Here is a 7,564-nt window from a genome sequence, read left to right on the forward strand (position 1 = left end):
GTACAGCTTTCTTTAAAGCTACTTGTCTTTTACTGTGCTTTGGTTTTTATTGTTCGAATGCTCGTGGGAATTCTGTTTATCTCAAAAGACAGGAATCAACACCTGAAACTCTACAGTCAGAAAGTGAATAGTTGTTGGAGACATGCAGTATGCAAAAATGATTAAATTTCTTACAAAGTGAATAATATCTATATAATATAATACTTTATAACATAGTATATATTTATATAAATATTATATATATATATATATATATATATATATAATGTAATTTAATATGTCTTAGTCCCTCCCTGGCACTGACTTTCTTATCTTCTGATGAGGTTTGCTAACCTGTACTACAACAATGCAGACCAGAAACCAAATGGAATCTATTCTTTTTTTTTAAATTAAAACATAGTTGATTTACCATAGTGTATGAGCTTCAAGTGTACAGTATAGTGATTCAGTTTTTTGAAGATTATATTCCATTATATGTTATTACAAGATTAAAAATATGGAATGCTTCACAAATTTGCATATCATCCTTGGGCAGGGGCCATGATAATTTCTGTATCGAAATGGAATCTATTCTTCATGTTCCATATTAACGAGAGCAAACATTCGATGTGAATAGTTCCTCATAATTTTGTAAATACAGTAAATTATTCTGCTGGACGTAGAGTATACTACATTAATTTTATTAACATTTAGCATTTTAGCTATAGAGAAACCACATTTTAGGCTCCTTGTATAATTCCAAGTTATTTTCTTATCTCCCTAAACCTATCTCTACTCAGTCGCTTCCCTCTGATCTCCTTCTACAGCCTTATAACTGGGATCCCTACCTCCAGCCCTTCCATACAATTCCTGGGACATCACAGGAACTTGAGGGCCCATAGCCATTTCCAGGAACATTGTGCTGCGTGATTGCAGAGGGCACCAATGTGGCCACCACTAGCTTACACAGCCCTTTTATTCAAATTAGACAAAGGCGCCCCCCTCAGGACAGATGGATTGGGAAATGATGCCCCTCTGGGTTAACAAATTGGTGAAGCACCCCCTCTTGTTGGACATATTAGAAACGTGAACCCTCTCCGGGCTTGCATAGCCCTGTGGGCTCATGGCACAGCAAACAGAACTGAGGCTGATTTTCAGGTCTTCCTGCCCAGTCTCACCCACCAGGACCCTTTGTGCAGCACATAGATTACTCAGTCATACACAGCAGTCCTGTGAGTAACACTTCTGGGAGTTTTTCCTTCTGCCTTGTCTTTCTCTCCTGGAACCTATTAGACCACTTAATTCAGAGTTGTATGAGCTGGAAGGCCACCGTTGCGTCTTGCAGAGCTCTTACCTACTGGAAAGTGTCCTCTTTCTTTCCCTTTTGCATATTTGCTAAATGCCTGCTATGAGCAATCCCCTACTCCTCACCCATCCTCATCCAGCACAAATACAAGGGCTTATTCATCTTCCTAAAGCTCACGTATGAGTGTTTCATCACTTGTCTGTCCCAAGACTTTTGTCTTCCCCAAGCACCAAGTGCAGAACTTGAGCCCTGGCCAGGACATCAGAAGTCCTGGCTTATGGCCCTTATTGTAAGACTCACTTGTTTCTTGTGAGCTTGGACAAAACCTAAGACCTCTTCTAAGACCTTTTCTACTCCTAAGCTGGGTCTCAGTGTAGGTTTAGTCATAGAGACAGAAAGTAGAATTGTTTACCTCTTAAGGTTGAGAGGTAGTTCCCTGGAAAAATCCAATTTTCTCCTGTCAGCTTTTAATCATATGAAAAGATGATTACTTCATGCATAGTAAGAGATATACAAATTAAAAGTACACCAAAATATGGGTTTTCAACTATCATATTGAAAGAGATCAAGATGTTTGATAGCATACTGTGTTGGCAAAGGAGCAAGTGAACAGAAAAGCTCATATATCATTTGTAGGTGTATAAAAGGGTTTAACTTTTATAGAGGTAAATTGTCAACATCTATCAAAAGAAAAGAATGTGAATCATTAAGTTATTATAGTCAAATTAATATTTCAGATCAACGTTTTCCAAAATGTGGGGATGTGCTCCTGAGTTGCTTTATGATACCAATTGTTTAAAAATGAATCAGAACATAATACAACTTGCTAGAATAGAAATATCAGACTGTGTCACATGTTTTAAATGTTTTATGACACTTTTCTATTACACAGACACACAACACACACACACACACATACTGGGTTGTAATGTAAAATATATTTCCTATCATGGGTCATCAGAAAAGTTTTGAAAGCCACTGTCCCAGATGCTGGTCATCTTCCCAACAACTTACCCAAAATGTGGTGTCATGAAATGAACATATTATTCCATTTGAAGTCTTAACAGTGCAGATCAGAAAAGGATGACCACCTTCTTCTTTTCTCTAGATACTTATTCTTCTCAGCCCAGCCTGTGATAATATTAGAAGTTTTTTTGAATGTAGATCACACTGTTTGTACATATTAAGCTTGTGGTCAGGCTCAAGCTATTTCAAGTGGTATTATCAAGTTGAAATTAGTATTAGACAAAGTGATGTATCATCATATTACTAGCAGGAAAATGTGGAACTCGGAACAGAACCCACATATTCTGATTCCTACTCCACTATTCAAATACATCACATCATAAAGAATTTGAAGAAGAACAAACTTTTCACTCCACTACAATTAAGTAGAAAAAAAGGACGATATTGACATGTAAGTGTAGTTATTTTTTCATGTAGCCATTTTAGGACCAATTTGAAATAAGCAAATGTAGGCAAAATGAGGTGGAAAACAAAATTTTTAAAACTTGTTACTGAGAGAAAAAGTAACTGGAATGCTTATTTTGGGGTTACCTAGTTTGGTTATTTAGATACCTGGATTACCTCAATCTGCACTGATTTGATTTATTCAGAAGGGCACACACATATCAAAACATATATAAAGTGTTTTAAAGTAATTCTTTAAAATTTAAATTGAAAGAATATCCCCTTGATCATTCAGTGTTCAATTAAGGAGCTGAGTTACAGTATTCTCTCACAGTTTCCATATGTGGCTTACCCAATTTCTTGAGTACCTTTAACAATGTTTAATACAGTCCAAATTCTTCCCATCAACAAGCATGCTTCTGGAGTGTCTTCTCTCCTCCCACTCTTGGACCTTGGAACAAATAGGCTAAGTCAAAAATTAGTTTTTAGTACATAAACAGAACTAAGAACGTCAGTATGTTAGGAAAAAATAAAAATTTCCATTATCCATTTCTACATCAAAGAGAAACAGCTGTTAGATGATCCACTCTTTGGGATTATCAGAGCCACTCCTCTCTTACTTATCAGCACATAAATTTGAGAGCCGACTATAATGGTTTAAAGGTTCATTTCTACCCTCCTTTCCTACTAACCCACACCCACAAATGACTTAGAGACTCATGCAGATGGTTATACATCTTTTCGGTAAAATGGTCATATGATTAACACCTGATGGTTCCCAGTTAAAATTTATTCCTAAATTCATACATATTAATATGTCTAGTTGTTGTGAGCAGCTTGAGGAAAGACTTCAACTTACGTGGCTCTATCAAAATGTTAAAAAAAAAACATGATCAGTAGTGGAGGAAGATAGCCGGGAGGACAAAGATGTGTCCACAGAAACTGAGAAGGTAATAAAAAAGTTCTTTCTTTCAAGTAGTAAATCTACCCATTCAATTTGTCAGATTCAAGTTTACATGAAAGCTAAGCTAGCAATGATAATTTGATTTTCAACAGCAATGCTAAATGGGATCTGATGCAGTTAAAAATAATAAAGATTAATATCCAGTGCCACACCTCCAGAAATGGAGCAGTTTTCATCAAATTATGCTGGTGAACAAACAGCTTATTTATTTGCTTGCTTCATTTTGCAGAGAAATTCCAAGTATCTAAGACAGAGTTCTGTGAGCAAACTGTTTTCTTAGACAAAACGTTTTCCATAAACATGCATATTGATGTGGTGTTATTCCTGATGTTACAACACAGACAGATAGTTCTTCCACTCATGCCAACCGCCTCCATCTGATAAAGAAACGTGATCCAAGCCCACTTATGTGCATCCTTGTGCAAACAACATCAGGGGATGATAGGGAAAACATTCACCCCAGTAAAAGACTCCTATCTTAGAGGCAAGCCTGTAATAAAAGTATTCTGCATACAATAGCAATAAGAATGCAACATAGGGGCTTCCCTAGTGGCGCGGTGGTTGGGGGTCCGCCTGCCGATGTGGGGGATGCGGGTTCGTGCCCCGGTCCAGGAGGATCCCGCGTGCCGCGGAGCGGCTGGGCCCATGGGCCATGGCCGCTGGGCCTGCACGTCCGGAGCCCGTGCTCCGCGGCGGGAGAGGCCACGGCAGTGAGAGGCCCGCATACAGCAGGAAAAAAAAAAAAAAAAAAAAAAGAATGCAACATATATGATCATATAAACCTGATTTTGTAAGAGTTCTAAGATTTCTGGTTACCTGTTTAAGAAAATCTGAAGTCAAAACATTAGGTAGTGAAGGGCACTGTTAAGACACATTAACCGAGTCTTGCACAGGTTACCTCTGACGATTGAAGTCATACACAGAAAGGCCCAAGAAACAAAGAAAAAATGGATATTTACTGAAGTGGATGGGCCTTGTCATACCCTATAGAAAAAATATTTTAAATATTATTTCTAGCATAGGGTAAATTTTTTCTAAATTCTTCATAAATTTTGAGAACGGTGGGAAAACAATTTTAAAATTCAAACTTCAACATCCTTTTTTGACAATCAGCATATATTAGTCCCTTGAAATTCCACTGTTCGCACCTTTATCCTTTCACACTTTTTTCTGACCCAGCTTGTTTCCACTTTTTCTACTCAAAAATTAGTAACACTTTATTTAAATATTAATTATAAAATACAAAATAAGACTAGTAATTCTGAAAAAGATTTATATATGTATATGTATAACTGAATCACTTTGCTGTACACCTGAAACTAACAAAATATTGTAAATCACCTATGCTTCAAAAAAATATTTTAAAGAAAGAAAGAAGATGTGTTGAAAATAAGAGACTAAGTAAAAATGAAAAGTAGGAGAAGCTATTTTTAAAAGGAAAATAAAGAATAAATGCGGTGGCCATGAAATCTCTTCTCATTACTGTGCCTCTCAGAATTCTGACTGAGTATATTTCACTGACCGTCCCAGCTGCTGTGCTCTGAAATCTACCACTGAATTTGCACTGAAGCCAAGCTTTCCATAAGCTACTCCTAGACAGTGACTGAACAAGGCAGGGATTAGAATGCAGGCCCACTCCTGGGAGATGCAGGACTCCTCTGACAGCCAACTTTAGTTCAAGGACCACCCCCACTCCCCCAACCATTGACTTTGCCAAACTTCATTGAGTCTAAATGAACTGCATTAAAACTGCATTGAGTCTAAAGTTTCTTTCAATCATTCTTCCTTCCTTCTCCATCACCTTGGCAAGGGTCAACCTGCATCATGATCTTTCAGCTCTCACAGCCTCCTCTGGCAACTTTCACATTTTCCCTTTCAGGCAGTCTCCCTAATAACCCTCTGCATGTTTAATCCCGTCTTGGCACCTGCTTCTTTGGGACCTGAACTTGCACAAATGATACCAAGAGTGGTCTGAGAAGACAGGCAATAAGATGGGGCTTTAGGACTGGCTCACTCACTATCCAGTAGAGGGAGCGGACACCATCCTGGTTGGTAGATGGAACATGGATGGTCTCTGGCACATATTGGTGGTGCAATTGCTAAAGAGTCCCCAGTGCTGACCTGGGAAATGTCCTAGAGGAAGGGAATGCTATTTCAGGTGTAAAGATTCAGGCTGACCATTATACATAATAATCCAGTCACAGTTCCTAGGAAGCCATGCTTAAAAATGAAAGCAAGAATGAAGACAACTGGGCAGAGACACTGTAGAGGAGACAGACTCCCCCCCCCCCAAAAAAAAATAGTTCAGGCAAGTTACTAAATAAACAGAAAAAGACACAAAGCAGTAACAACTTCCAAGAGGGGAAATGAGAATCCGTATTGCCTACAATATATTATCTGTCTGTTTTTGTGCCAATACCATGCTGTTTTGATTACTGTACCTTTGTAATATTGTCTGAAGTCTGATAGGGTTATACCTCCAGCTTTGTTTGTTTTCCTTAGGATTGCTTTGGCAATTCTGGGTCTTTTGTGGTTCCATATAAATTTTAGGATTATTTGTTCTAGTTCTGTGAAAAAATGTCATAGGTAATTTGAGAGGGATCCCATTAAATCTATAGATTTCTTTGTGTGGTATGGTTATTTTAACAATATTAATTCTTCCAATCCAAGACCATGGGATATCTTTCCATTTCTTTAAATAATCTTCAATTTCCTTTATCAGTGTTTTATAATTCTCAGCGTAGAAGTCTTTCATCTCTTCGGTCAGGTTTATTCCTAAGTATTTTATTTTATTTTTGGGGGGATGCAATTTTAAAAGGGATTGTTTTTTTACTTTCCCTTTCTGATATTTCATTGTTGGTGTAAAGAAATGCAACAGATTACTGTATGTTAATCTTGTATCCTACTACCTTGCTGAATTCGTTTATTAGTTCTAGTAGTCTTTGTGTGGATTCTTTAGGGTTTTCTATATATAGTGTCATGCCAGCTACATATAATGACAATTTTACCTCTTCTCTTCCAATATGGATACGTTTTATTTCTTTTTCTTGCCTGATTGTTGTGGCTAGCACTTCCAATACTATGTTGAAAAGAAGTGGTGAGGGTGGGCATCCTTGTCTTGTTCAGATTTTAGCAGGAAAGCTTTAAGCATTTCACTACTGAGTATTATGTTGGCTGTGGGTTTGTCATTAATAACCTTTATTATGTTGAGATATGTTCCCTCTATACCCACTTTGGTAAGAGATTTTACCATGAATGGATGTTGAATTTTATCAGATGCTTTTTCTGCATCTATTGAGATGATCATGTGGTTTTTGTCCTTTCTTTCGGTGATGTGGTGTATCACACTGATTGATTTGCATATGTTGAACCATCCTTGTGACCCTGGGATGAATCCAACTTTATCATGGTGTATGATCTTTTTTATGTGTTGTTAGATTTGGTTTGCTAATATTTTGTTGAGAATTTTTGCATTTATATTCATCAAAGATATTGGTCTGTAATTTTCTTTTTTGGTAGTGTCTTTGTCTTGTTTTGGTATCAGGGTGATGGTGGTTTCATAGAATGACCTTGGGAGTGTTCCCTCCTCTTCAATCTTTTGGAAGAGTTTGTGAAGGATCAGTATAAGTTATTCTTTGTATGTTTGGTAGAATTCCCCAGTGAAGCCATCCAGTCCTGGACTTTTGTTTGCAGGGAGTTTTTTTTTTTATTACAGATTCTATTTCACTTCTAGTGATTGGTCTGTTCAAATTATCTATTTCTTCTTGATGCAGTTTTGGTAAACTGTATGTTTCTAGAAACTTGTCCGTTTCTTCTAGCTTGTCCAATTTGTTGGCATATTATTGTTCATAGTATTCTCTTATGGTTTTTTTTTGTATTTCTAGGATATTGGTTGTTATTTCTTC

The 7,564-nt window shown here is 37.2% G+C and overlaps 1 non-coding gene across 1 annotated transcript; it reads right to left on the reverse strand.

Annotated features, from left to right (window-relative positions):
• Positions 1 to 490: 490 nt before the first annotated feature.
• On the reverse strand, positions 491 to 593 carry LOC132482781 (U6 spliceosomal RNA). Its single transcript, XR_009530953.1, has one exon. It is a non-coding gene; the product is annotated as a U6 spliceosomal RNA (small nuclear RNA).
• Positions 594 to 7,564: the final 6,971 nt, after the last annotated feature.

Source organism: Mesoplodon densirostris, chromosome X (genome assembly GCF_025265405.1).
Source record: "Mesoplodon densirostris isolate mMesDen1 chromosome X, mMesDen1 primary haplotype, whole genome shotgun sequence".
NCBI lineage: Eukaryota > Metazoa > Chordata > Mammalia > Artiodactyla > Ziphiidae > Mesoplodon > Mesoplodon densirostris.